Here is a 14,242-nt window from a genome sequence, read left to right on the forward strand (position 1 = left end):
AGGAGGAGGAAGGAAGGGAGGAAGAAAGGCGCCGTGAGCGGGAGGGCAGGAGAAAGAGAAAGATTGAGCGAGACAGAGAGAATGTCAAAGCTCAAGTCTGGCATTTGCCTATTTAAATTCAATCATGCAGCCCTCGCAGAGCTGGAAATGGATGGCCTGCGTTATGAATTTCTGATCAGACGGCTGATAGGTTATGAGCGGGGACGTAATCCCATTGAGAAAGCCTTTTTTCCCAAGCAAGGGCAAGCAATAACTGCCCTTCAGAGATGGCTCTTTGCTTTGCCCTTTTTATATTTTTTTTCCTTTTCTTAAAAAAAAAAAATCCAAATAAGCATTTTTATGATGATAAATGTGTAATAATGATTCATTCTGCCTGCATCTGAAATGGGATATGCCTTTGCAAATCAGACATGCGCTCAAAATAAACTGCCATATTTTTTCTTTTTTAAACCTAATTAGAATTCTCTCCTTCTCTCAGCTCATTTTGTACCAACACTAGTGATCTAAAAAGAAAGTGAAAGGAATGAACACATGCATTGAGGCTGGTATTTTTAATACCCTGCAGGGTTTTTAACGTTTTATAGTTTGCCTTTTTTAACATGATGTGTTTACATAAAAGGGTACAAAAAAAAATTCTTCCAATGGCAAGAACTGCTGGCGTACAGCAGGGCAAGCCAGAAATTATTGCAAAATCCAATGTTTTCCTTCTTCTACCCATGTGACATCCTTCAGCATTGCTTCTTGTTAGGTTGAATTACGCAAAACAGCTGAGGACACTGAAAGATTTACAGGAGCCAAACTCACCAGGAAAGGGAGAGGCATGCGGCGGGGGCAGGCATCGCATCCCGGCACCCAGCCACCAAGGATTTACAGACGTGCTGTCCAGTGCCCACAGCGTTCACAAGAAAAAATGGTACCAATGTGAGCTGTGGTTGGGCCTCGTCTGATACAAGAGATCTGCTGAGATTCGGTAACACTGCGGTGCCCAACCTAGGAGGAATTGCAGCGAGGTCAGCAGTCAGCAGCCACCACCTCCACAGACCTCCTGTGCCCAGGCACAGCTTGGGGCTGCAGAACCACGGCGCACAGCCTTGAACTTCATTCCTCTTTCTTTCATGTTTTTCCATGCTAATGCACTCACACATGGATACCTCACCTGAAGCACACACAGAAAGCTTCGCATCGCCAGCTGCCCCAGCGGGGCTGCAGGGCTGCAGCTCTGAGTACCGTGCCCAGGCTGGCACAGGGCTGAGCAGCCCCGGGGTGCTGAGACTGAGACCCACACCGTCACTGCATGGCATTTCTGCAAGTTCTTCTAGGTTTGTTGGATTCATTCCCAGATGTGGCTTCTGCTTTTTTTTTTTTTTTTTTTTTTTTGATGTTGTAGCACACCAAAATATCTAGAGACAAGTAGCTTAGGCTGTCGGCGTCTTGAAGGAGATCACAGTCTGCAGCCGGGGCTCTGTGAAATTCACAGGCTCCATTTCTGGAAAGGAGGATGCCGAGGAGATCCTCTGCGAACTCACACAGCCACCACCTCCCACCAACAATGCTAACTTCACGTCTATAAATGTAAACGCTTCAGAATAACAAGGCTATTGGAAAGAGTAGATACATTTTTCCTCATTTTGCTAAAATTCTGGATCACCAGCTAAAAAACGGATCCTTGCAGGAGCCTCTCAGATGTGCTGAGCCAAAGCCTGGCTGCTCTGCACACCCCAACACATCGCTCCGTGGCACTGCCCACAGGGGCAGCGCAGACGGACACTGGAGCTAGCACGGCACCTCCCCACACAGCAACTTTAACTCTGTCCTCTTTCAATACATTAAAATGTGCTAAATTGGCTGGTCTCCAGAGCTTAAGGCAATAAAGGGAAAACTAGGGGGGGGAAAAATGTATAAAGCAATTTTCCATCCTTCTGACAACGTACCATAGCTGCAAACATTTTCTGAGATTTTGCGTACACAACATGAGGCTCCCATGAAACTCACACACTGCAAGTGTCTTGTGTATTTTTCCTGAGGAACGCAAAAACCTGATGAACTAAGTGGTTTGCTAGTCTCCTGTGCTCCAAATGGTTAATTTTGCTGAGTATCCTCACACTGAAATGGGCAAGAAACCTCACAGCTGATAATTATGAAATAACGTGGCCACAGGGGAGTTCCCTCCCCATTACCATTGGTTAGGGATTGTCTTATGTCCTGGAGCAGTAGAATTTTGATTATTTAATTGAAATTATATATATTAGCATGGATGTTCTTGTTAGCCATAAAATAAAATATCTAATATTTTCAATCTTGTTGCATCAACATCTTGTGGCAATGAACTCCAAGGGCTAAAAGCACATTATCTGAAAACATCATTGTTTAAATTTGCCACCTTTCAGTGTCACTACCTGGATGCTTGCATTAGGAAATAAAATAAAAATAAAAATAATATTAAAAAAGGAGTGGGGGACAACAAATAACTGCCTATTCGCCTTCTTCCTCTCTTTTTATTTTATAACAAGAATTAAAAAAAAATAAAAAAGCTTTAACTGAGGTAGAAAAGTATGGTCACTTATCCAGCATATCACATAATTTCTTGTCAATTGAAGTTTCTAAAAAGCTCTATCTTTTACTAACAGATTTTAAAGCCAAGTGTTGGTAGTCTCCTTTATGTCACAGGACCAATAAATTCCCAGTGACCAAGTAAAATCCCAGACAGACATTTGTTTTATGATGTGTTCCAATCAAATGCAGGGGTTCCTAAGCTGGTGATTACAACTGCTGTCACTTGTATTTGCAGTAACTGCTTTACATATTTATTTGGTAACTCAAAATAGAGGTTAGCTAAAGAAGCAAACCTACAACAATAAAGCATCTTCTTGTAAAAGGCTTTTACTGTTTTCATTAACTTATTAAATTTAAACTCATTTTTCCTAGTTTTCACTTCTGCAGTTAATAACTTTTATATAGCAATTCTATAATTACATTAATAGAAAGTTAAATTTTCCCCCTTTCCCATAGCATTACAGCATTAATGGGATATTAACCAGTAAAACTGCACATTAAGTCAACTCATCTTCCACTGATAGGGCACATTTTAATTTAATGATTTTGAAGTTTTCAGCTGATTTTTCTTTTTTTTTTTTTTTTTCATTTTATTTTGTTTGTTTGATTGATTTCTTTTTAAAAACTATTGCCAAGCTTCTGTTTTTCCCAGCATACACTAAAGCCCAAGCAGGAGCCCCTTTCACCTTCCAGTTGCCACAGGGCAGTTTTTCTTCGTGCCCTGAAGAGCAGCAAGAGCCATGGGCACCACGTGGGCACCTTCGTCTGCTGGCATCACACCCGCGACACACGGGAACAGCCCGCTGGCCTTCACCCTGCAGGAGCCCCTTTTTGCCTTGTGCCTTGTGGCTGGTAGTTTGCTGTGTTTTTTTTCCTGCTTTTTCTAAAAGGATATGGAAGTTGCTGTACTTTTAACACTGCATCACTTCGCAGATTTAAGTGCAGCTACAGAAACAATGGAGCCGATAAACTGCAAAGGAAGGGCACGAAGGAACCGGCACCTGGGAGCCCCTTCCTGGCTGCCACGGCAGCCTCGTGCCCTGATGCCGGGTGCCTCAGCCACTGGAACTGAGGATAAAACGAACAGAATTTCTGTAATAATTCTAACAGTCAAAAACATATCTATGGAATATTAGATTTATGCAGTGGGAAGGAACCATCAGAAATGTTCCATTTAAGAAATATAAAGACTTACTGAGCTAGTGATGCACAACAGAAACACTCAGTGATCAAGGACATCACAGCCCTTTATAAACTGAACCGGTGGTTTCCCAAATTTAATATGCATGAACAGTGCATGTGAGTCCTCTTAAATCCAAGTACCAAACCCTGCCTGTTTAATAAATCTCACCAGTACTCCACTATTAGACAGGGGATTAAAACTAATCTATCAATCCCAAAACCAAGCACAGAGTGGATTAAAATGCAAAACACATGAGAGTATGAAGATGCTTAATGCTAAATAACAAACATTTCAATCACAGAAATCATTTTTATCTTCTTGTTTATGCTAAGTAGATACTATTAGGCTTAATATCTGTATTAACACAAGTGGGGGAAGAAACAGTTTTAAGGAGACCTAAATACTTGAACGCTACAGTATTGCTTGCAAGCAGAAGCTCTCTTGTTGAAAGTGAGTGCACCATGGCGTTTAAAATAATTGTTTACTCTCTGAGGCCGGCTCAATGGTGCTTGACCTTTTTCTATTTTTTTAACCCAAAGCAATGCACCCATAGGGTCTTAAGAAAGACAGAACTCAAACCTGTTATTTGCATCATAATATCCAAATATCACATTACCACCACTGCTGGTGATGTCACAGATGTTGCTCCTGTATCCCCATGTTCAGTTCAGCTTGTCAGCGAACTGTGGGTTTGGGTGCTTTGTGTGTTTGTTTGTTTTAAAGGGTAAATGAAAAGAGCTCACTCCACTATGGAATAAATATGGGAAGCAAAGATGAAGAGGGAAGGGTGGAACTGTGCTTGCCCAGCTGAAACAGGGGAATGGCCTAAACTAAGTGGTTCCCACCTCACAGCAATTCACTTCTCCATCGTCACCCCAAGCTCCTAACTCTGCAGTGAGTGCCCGTTTGGTTACACATATCTGTGCCTTTGTGCATCTGCCTTGCAAAGAGAAGGATTTGAGAGCACTGCACCCAGCTACGGTGAGTGAAGGCACTGCGTGTTACATCATAGCTTCCTAAAAATCCTCAGTGAAGACAAATGCCAAATGCTTGCCTGAATTCATTCATAGCTCGAGAGCATCCAAAACCTGCGGAACTGGACCTTTGTCTTCCACATCCCAGCAAAAACTACCCCCGAATCAATGAGTAATCATATGATTTGATATGAAATAATATCCATCGGGGATTTGTCTGAGGTCGCCATCACACTCATTTCACTTGTAGGCATATCAGGTTGTGAGCTGATGTCTGCGGATGTGAAAGCTGGTGCATTAACCCAGTGGTATTATCACCAGCAGAATGTATAATGAGGGGAAGGCGAGCGGCTGCTGTGTGTGTGTGAGGATGGATAATGTCACACAAGTTCAGGCTATCTAGCTGGAGAGGGAAATTTGGTGACAGGAATAAAAATAATAAAGGAAAGCCACCCATCCCCCTCACCTCCATAACATTAACTTGTGATGATGTTTATTTGTCCGTGGGGTCTTGCTTCTGGTGTGGCAAGAGGCTATGGTGCTATTTCAGCTGAAAACATACATAGTAAAGTTGCACTGCTCTTGTTCATATTTGCCTTGGTAGGTAAAGATTTTTTCTAAAGTGTCATCATTCACTAGTTACTGAAATCCTTCCACAACAGTATACATCCTTAATGGAAAGCATGAAATAAAGACAGAAGCAAACAATTTTTTTCCGAAGGCTGAGGCAGTTAGCCAACAGATTTATGCTGTCCTAATCTCTTAATTTTAGCAGAAGTCACAAATTCAGGAAAAGAAAAAGGGAAGAGAGCAGCAGTTTGATAGTTTCTACACAAATTGGAAACATTGGTATTTTATTTTGCCATAAAGTAACAAACACAAAATGCAAGCACACACCCTCATCTTGTCCCTTTGTCAGTTACACTGCATTTTCAGCTCAGTTTCTGCCTGCCCTTGCTCTCCATTGTGCCTGTACCTGTGTCATCCATGCACAAAGCAAAAGCGCACCATTTAAACCTATCAACAACCTAATACCAAAAAGCAAGACCTTCTAATATCACAAAAGAAGGCCCACACATCCTCAGTAGTTGTGGAAGCACTCATTAAAATACCATTTGGAGAGAGGAAACACCTTTGACAATGGTAAAATATCTGGGGAAAAAAATAGCACATGGGAGCTCCAGGCTCCAAGAAGCCACCCGTGGGCAGGCAGAGGGGTCTGGGAGCAAAAGGAGAAGCAGCACAAGCACCTCGGAGCACCAAGTTACCTGGACCTCTACAACAGCCCTGCAGCAATGTGTCACCCAAAGCTCCGCTCAGCTTCTCCCAGCCAGCTCCCAGTCACACACTGGGCAGTAGCCATTATGGTTATTTTGCTCTTTCAGTGACTTTCCTCAGAAAAATGCCTCGCAGCTGGTGAGCTACCAGATGTAACCAAAGTGACCGCAGCAGATATGCCCACGTGCAAATCTGTTTAGGCACAGAGACCTCAACTCAGGAAAGAAACAGGGCTGCAGCTCTGAAAATGGCCACACACCTCTGAGGGTCTCCAGCTCTCACCTTTATGCTTCCCTTCCCTTCGTGCGGGGCTGTACGAGGCCAGGCAGAGGTTTCATAGCACGTGAAGCCATGGTGTTTTGGGACCAGCTGCACAGCCAGCACGTTCTAGGTAAAACAGATCACTGCCCTGGAAGGCTGCACAGCATCCGTGTGACCCCGAGAGCTCGCCCCCCAGGATTGTCCCTGTCCCTGTCCCTGTCCCTGTCCCTGTCCCTGTCCCTGTCCCTGTCCCTGTCCCTGTCCCTGTCCCTGTCCCTGTCCCTGCCACAGCAGCCCTGGAACAAAGGGGGCAAATGGGCCCCTGCTCTGCTGCCGGGAGGATCAGGGAGGGTGCAAGTGTGGCGAGGTTTATAAGATTAATTCTTATCTCTCTGGGCAGTGGGTCAAGTCAGAACCGTCATTCAACTAACTCTATGGATAATCTCCCTTTATTACTTTCAATCAAACTAAGTGTCTGCAATCTGCGGTATGGTTACTCATTTATTGAAAGAAATTACTTGTAGAGCTTGATTATATAATACACGAAATATAAAACAGTCTGGGTAAGCATCCGTTGAGTTTTTACATATCTCATTGCATAGCAAAGCTTCTTCGGGCTAGCTGCATTAGCACTGAGCAGCTGTTCGGTGACCGAAAATTCACAGAAAGAAGTGGACATTATGCTTGTCCACTTCCTAATTAAAATAACAGGAAAAGAAATGTGATTAGGGTTATACTTGGCGTCATATCTAAAAATTTGCCGTTTGCAAATATTTAACAAATGCATTTTGTGAAAAATCAAATTTCTACTGTGTTCTTGTTAATGGAATTCTGCTGCAGCCCCTGGACAAAACAATGTAAAGCTGCCTGGATTGTGGAAATCATTCTCCTCCAGTGATGGATAATATAGCATGAGGTTTTGCTTGGTTTGATTAATTTCAGAATATTGCAGAGAAGCTGCATAATCCCTTAGATAGCACAGAAAAGAAGGAAGACATGATGAAGTAGGATAAAAGCGCGTAGTAATGAAGCACAGGCTGTTTCATATATTATGGAGAAGCTCACAAACTAATGTTATTTTGGCAAGTAGCAGCCACAATAAGGGGCAACACTGGAATGCACTTTTGCTTATGTGATTATATTATATGATCCCAGCAGTTTGTTTTTGAAAGCAAAAAACCAAAAACCTGCTCAACATTTCCACGGCTGCGACTGGAGCCAGAGCAGAAATAGAAAATGCGCCTTTCCTTTTTTGCTGCTCGCGATGGCCATTATTTATAAAAGCACTGAATATGGAAAAGGCTCTGACAAATTTACAGTGGTGTTTGGATGGCTGAAGATGACGAATGATGGATGGGGGAGGCAGAGGATTCCCTTATTAAAGCATCAAATCTTCCCCTAAACATCAAGCAGACATCTGAGCCTCGGTCGCTCCGCTCGCACCAAAAATTGCCTCGGCCGCCAGGCTCCGATTTTGCTCCTCGGCTCCTTTGCACCCCCGTGCCCGGCCGTCCCCGAGCCCCCCGCTCCTCCCGGTGGAGCCGGGGCCGGTCCCGTCCCGCGGGCAGCCCCCGCTTGCGGCCGCCGGGGGCTGGAACGGGTTCGGGGCGCAGCCACGGGAGGGGCGAATCGTGCGTGGGGACCCGCCGGAGGGACCCCAAGGAGCGCGGGGAGCCGGGCAAGCAGCAGCCTCCCGACACCCACCCCTGGGTGCCAGCATCGGTCCCTTTTGTCACCCACTGGGCAAGGCCAGGACAAAGCACGTGCGGAGATGGTTCCCCGGGTTGTGCCCCGAGGACTGAACGTGCAGCGGGGAGGCAAATAAAGGCAAAGCGAATACCCCAATACCGTAACTCCCCATGTGCACCACCAGCACCCGGGGTCCCATTCAGCCGAGGTGCTAGAAAAGGGCTGTGCCAGCTAACGGGCAGCTGAAGCCCTGTGCGTGACTCCATGATGGCAAATGATAGTGGAAATTATTTTAATTCCACGAAAAAAAATAATAAAGTACTTATTAATGGGTTTTAGAAAAGGTTTTACTGCCCAGTTTCAGGTCTGGAGGTGAGTCATTTCAGTTTCATCCAAGGAAGTAGGGACTCACGCCCTGTTACAGGAACATCACAAAGCGCTGCGTGGACCTTCCACTGCTTCAAATAAAGCGAGAGCCTCAAAGCAACCAGAGAACAACGGCCAAGCCTCAGCCCTTTCACTGTATACTCTCACTCCACCTTGGGGAGTTTCATAGTTATAGACAGAATTAGAAAGGTGTCTCCATTTGAAATGCATTTTCTACATTGCAAGAAACCATACAGTTTGAAAACATGGATGAACAAACCCATTTTCTGTCCAGGTGGGAACAGTCTGGTTCTTGGGGTTTTTTTTCAGTACCAACACCTGCCCTATTTTGGTTGGTGCTTAATCAACCAAATGGTAAGCTATTAATTTCAACCTTTCTCTATTTCCTTTAAACCAACCCCTTTCTCTTTAAAGTGCACGTACAGACAAAAATAAAAACCATGCACCAGGACGAGGGGGGCAGCAGGACCAGCCCCATGGCTGGGCAGGGAGGGTCCGGGCATGATGCTTTCAGTGCTGGGCTGCCTCAGCCTCTGGCACACCGGGCCTTGAGCAAGGGTCAGACCTGCTACTGCTTCCCTGCAGACCACAGCGTCAGGCAGGATGCTTGTTTTATAATTTGGGCTTGCTCTGCAGGCATGTAGAGGGGCTCCAGCACCTCCAGGGATCTCCAGGCATTCTTATGGCGTTGTTCACCAAGTGGGCATCTCCCTGGCTCACTCGGTGTGCATTGGCACCAGCAGCATTTAGCTTTTGGCAGTGGCTGGGAGAGACAGAGAGACAGACATGCATCTAAGCAATCCCCCTGGCTTCTAGTTGTGATGAGCAGTTACTTATTGGGGCACAAAATTCTGTTCCGTGCTGCCAGAAAAAAAAATGCCAAAGGAATTTTCATTACTGAAAATATCTTACCATGTAACTTTACTCATGTGAGCAGCTCCTTTGAAGTCAACAAGATGACTCGCATGTGTAACTGTTTGCAGGATCAGACACTTAGTTTATCATTTTTAAGTTCTGCTTCAGTACTGAAGGATGATGAAAGTGTTTCAGTGGCATGGATGAGAGTCTGCAAGGCCCATGGAAGAAGCTAACTTTGTCAGGAAGCACTTCCTGAAGAGAGGTGAAGAGACCCCAGCAGTTGAGCAAGAAATGTCCAGGAGAAAAGGAAGCGGGGAGCAGGCACAGGGCGGCAGTGGCTGTGATCACATTAAGGCGAGGAGTTACCAAGATACAATGCGGGAAAGTGTAAGGCTGAAGTATCACAGTCAGAAGAGCAAATGGGATGCTGAATAATATGGAAAAATTGTGTGTAGCACATGTAAATCAAGCATTCTCAGCCACAATGTATGGTATGACCACCCGATTTCAAAAATAATATTGCATAATTAGAAGTGATTCAGAGCAGACCATCAAGAATGATTAGGGATATGGAAAAATCTCTCACATGACAAGAGATTGAAAGACTTTTTTTAAACCTTAAATAGGCAATAAATAAGAGGAGACATAATAGCAGCATATAGGATAATGAATAACCTACAGGGGGTAGATCAGCCACTCCTGGGCTATCTCATAACACGAGTACCTGGGCATCCTCCATGAAATTAAAAGGTGATGCATTCAAAACCAATAAGGGGAATTTCTTCCACAAATGCAAATTAAACTTGGGAAGTCCCTGACTCTGAACACACTGAGCAGATGAACACAGATGAAAAAATGGAGTGTGCATTTATGCTAATACTAAAAATATACAGAATTATAGTAGTCAATTATAACTTTTTTAAAAAACAAAAAATTACCTCACTCATTTACTTTCTAATCACAGGGAATCCAGAGGAAAAAAATAGACCATGGGCAGACTGTTCCACGTGGCTAGTGTGGGATTTCTCATTCCTTTTTCTGATGTATTTGCTCTGCTAATGCTGGACAAAATCCCAGGTTAGATGGAGAAGAGCCAATGCAGCCGGTGCCCCAGAAAGGCACATGCTACCAGGCAGTACACTCAAAAAGAAAGGAATAAGAAAAAAATGAAGTTAAAAAAATGGTATTTTCACTCCCAGTCCTGTTGGCAGACCTGATGGCTTTCTCCCATGGGCCCAAGGCAGCTCTTTCAGGCTGAGTGCCAGGCAGTGCGCGACACCCCGCAGCCGCAGTGCCCGGGTGCCAGCAGCGCCCTGAGCAGCAGCATGCTGGCAGTCACATTTTTCCAAAGCTCTGCTGTTACCCCCACCTCGTCCCACAGAAAAAATGCAGGCAGCACAGACAGAGGGCCACTGGCCAGAATGGCAACTCCTCAGACTGCCCCCGGCACCCCAGGGCACCCCCCTGCAGCTCCCTTGGGTGCTGCCTCGCCGCCGGGTCCGGGGCTGGTGATATCCCCGTGCTGATAAGGACACACGAGGGCTGTTCTGCACCAACGCCCTCGTAGACCCAATTGCTGAGAATTTTCTGCCTTTTCTCCAGCTGACAGCTGGTCACGTGCACCTCACTGCCACCATCAAGCCCCCAAATGACAAATGAGACATTTATGCACCCCGTTCTCCCCACAGCCCCGTTAGCTCTCCGTTACATTTCACACCTGCACCGACTGCACCCTCACCAAGCAGATTTTGCTCTTGAAACCCCCCCGTGATTCCCGCGCAGCTGGCGCGGCGACGTGCACACCGCAGACAGTGCCGGCCCTGCGCCTCTGCCCTCGCAATCCCAGGAAATGGAATCCACATGAGAAAACATCCCCCTAACTGCCTTTTTATTAAGGCTTGTCGGAAAGCATTTTCTCCCTTTTCTTGTGTGGAAAATAAACCCCTGCCCATTTACAAAAATAATTGTTTTGCTCAGTTTAATCAAAAATGCAAAAAAAAGGCTTTGCTTTCAAAAATTAGTTGTTGTTTTTCATGTTAAAGGTCAAAGATTTTCAATCAAGACAGATTTTTAGGTGAAAAAATCCATTTTCTCATAACACCATTTTTAGCCCAGAAAAGAACTACGAGTGAAGCTTTTTTTCCAAATATCTCTTGTCCTCAGCTTAATTAGTTTTATGGGTTTCTGTTGCCTCTCCAGCACGCAGTCCATGACACGTGAGCCTTTCCTATGGCCCTACAGGCAAATCCCAGCCCCTTCGGCAGCTTTTGTCGCAGAATTGCTGCGGAGGTTGCTGCCCGCTAATAAACGCAGGTGGTCCTGACCCCCTCGGTAACCAGAATCAGCATTTTTCCCTCACTGTCTGACACCGCACCTCCACCTGTCCCTGTGTGAAATGTCTGCCTGGCCACCAGAACAGCCTGGGGTGCAGTCCCACAAGGGGAAGAGATGCTCATCACCAGCTGTGTGCAGCCCGGGCACCACAGAACAGGGCAGCTCGGCCACCCGCTGCCGGGGTGCTCAGCTGAAACCCGGCCATTGGGTTGCGTTGGAAGAGGGATAACATGCATTAGTGGGGATGGGAAACTTTTAAAAGTACCTCCGCATGGAAAGTCATTCATAGTTACACTCTCCTGGGAAATATATAACTTATCTGCGCCTCAGTAAGGGAGATAAATGTATTTTCAACTTGTCACAGTTGCATATTGCTTCTCGATACCTGTCCATACATTTTATATGCTTCGCATACCTGCGGTACGTCTGCAAAGATAAAGTACTACCAGCAAATACACACAACAGCAGGGAGCTGGATGATGCACGACCAAACAAAAAGATGATGGACCCGTATTCAAACAGCAGCTCGGGGGAGGCGGGGGGGTCACCGGGAGGTAGTTTTGATTTGTTTGGTTTTGCTTTTGTTGCGAGCGTTCTCAACCCACAAAATGAACCTCTGCAAAAAATAAATATATAAGGAAAGCTAGATAAGATATAAAATGTGCTTCCATCAGTTTCTTGATGGTCTGCAGTTATATTTTTGCATGGAAGTCAATAAAATTCCATGCAGTATGTGTTTTTCCAGTGGATGCAATTTTTACAAAAAAAAAGCTATAAATAAATTATTAGTTGGGTAAAGCTGCATTTGTTCTTAAAGGAGACCAGGATCAAAGTAAGGCAGTATGAGAGAAAAGGCAATAGATACGACTAGATTAGGCTGCAAACACCTTTAACTCTTCTTTTATTACTGCACCTGTTAGATTCATTTTTAATGATTTTTAACCTTATAATTTTATATTTTAAGTCTTTAATAAATCACTTTTACCTCCCTTGGGTAATGCATTTTGATATCTGTTTATGTATTCACTTTGGCACCTGAATGGCTGTGGTAGAAAAACCCTTCCATAGTATATTTAACATGGCAGACTCTAGGAAAATATAAAATAAAATAAAATGAAAAACCTTCCATCCTATCTGTCTTCAGAGCCATCACTGCTGCAGCAGTGGGGTTTTGGTGGCTCCTGCTGAGCCCCCAGCCCGTCCTTCCACACCTGCAGCCCAGACACAGGCACATGGGGGCCAGGGCTGTGAGCACACAAACCCCACACGATAGGCACGGGCTGCCTTAACTGCACATCAGAACGTGACCCACCATCAGCTCTGCGTTACGATGCACATAGTAAGGACAGAGCAGAGCAGCGGGAGGAAAGCTGTGCCATGACCCCACACATGGGAAGTGCCTCGAGCTCAGCACCCCAGCTCATGCTGCCAGCCGTGGGGAGGACCTGCTGCTCCCAGGGGAGCAGGGGCTTGACATTACACATCCCCAGCGTCTAGCTTCATGTCTCAAGGCACAGAGGATCAGGAGAAGTTGGCTGGGACGCTCAATGATCCAGTCTTGCTGGACCTCCCCCTCCTGAGCTTTTGCTAGCGCTCACAGCCTCCGCCCAAGGAACCTGCATAGGCCGTCCTTTATCAGGGGTTATTCCCCATCCCAATCGGCCCAAGTAACAGTGATATGAGGAGTTTAACAAAGGAATTTCCTCCCCACTCATTTCATTCTTAAAAGGCACTAGAGGCTTGTAAACATTTGTGCAATAACGCAGCCCCGCAGAGGCACCGTCCTCGCAGCAGGCTCCAGCTCCTCGGCAGGCCCGAGGCTGGCGGGGCTGCGGGCCCGGCAGGCGCAGTCCTCCCCTCGCCTGGAGCGCTGCCATCTCCCACATGTGCTCGAGCAGCGCAAAACCCACCTCCAGTTCAACCTCCTCCTTGTGTTACAGGTTGAGGAGAAACAGATGTCCCAGCCAGCCGCCCCGGTCTGCTCGCAGAGACGCTGCTGTGCCTCAGCAGCCCAGGGTCGCTTCCCCACACCTCACGGGGGCGGTCCCACGTTCAGCGGGGTGCCATCCGGGGGATGCCCGTTCGTGGGCACGGTTAGGCGCAGTTGGAGCACACTGAAATGAGGTTTTCTAGATAGAAGTGAAGCTCAGTTAAATGCGGATAGATGCATTTTGTCATATCGAGTACCAGTGTTCGCTGAAGGAGAGGCTGCACGTCTCAGGTTTGCAGAACAGCACGCTTTGCCTGCAAGCAGCCCACAGCTTCTCACACGAGGAGGTGCAAATCCAGCAGATGATGCGCAGTCACCTGGGACAGCACTTGCCCAAGGCCCTGGCGCACTGACTTTTCTCCCCATGCTGGGGAAGGTAGACGTTGTTGCAGCTGGCTGGGTGAGCACCGACACACCAAGCAAACTGCAAAATGGCCTGGGAAGCGATGAGGAGAGGGCCAGAAGCATCAAGCTGTGCTGAGAAAGGCTGGAGAAGCCCTCAAGCAGTGAGCAGAAGGGAGCAATTTTAGTGCTGTTTTTCAGATGTACAGCAATTTTCTTGTCTGCTAATAAATGTACTACACCGCACATGAGGGCCGCGGCCACAAGAAAAATGAAAATTTCAGGCATACGTGATTCCTGAGCATATGCAGGAAGGCACCTTCATCTGGTGCACAGGGTTCACCAGGGAGGTGCAGGTGGGTGAGGACGTTTGGACAAGACACCCAAGGAGCC

At 46.2% G+C, this 14,242-nt stretch overlaps 1 long non-coding RNA gene across 1 annotated transcript in view; it reads right to left on the reverse strand.

Moving 5' to 3' along the window:
* LOC140003511 (uncharacterized) overlaps positions 1–13,943 on the reverse strand; it is a 31,207-nt gene extending 17,264 nt beyond the window's left edge. The window contains exon 1 of the long non-coding RNA XR_011812306.1: positions 13,428–13,943. This is a non-coding gene — a long non-coding RNA (uncharacterized lncRNA). The remainder of the gene's footprint in view (positions 1–13,427) is intronic.
* Positions 13,944–14,242: the final 299 nt, after the last annotated feature.

This window comes from Anas platyrhynchos, chromosome 12, assembly GCF_047663525.1.
Source record: "Anas platyrhynchos isolate ZD024472 breed Pekin duck chromosome 12, IASCAAS_PekinDuck_T2T, whole genome shotgun sequence".
Lineage (NCBI taxonomy): Eukaryota > Metazoa > Chordata > Aves > Anseriformes > Anatidae > Anas > Anas platyrhynchos.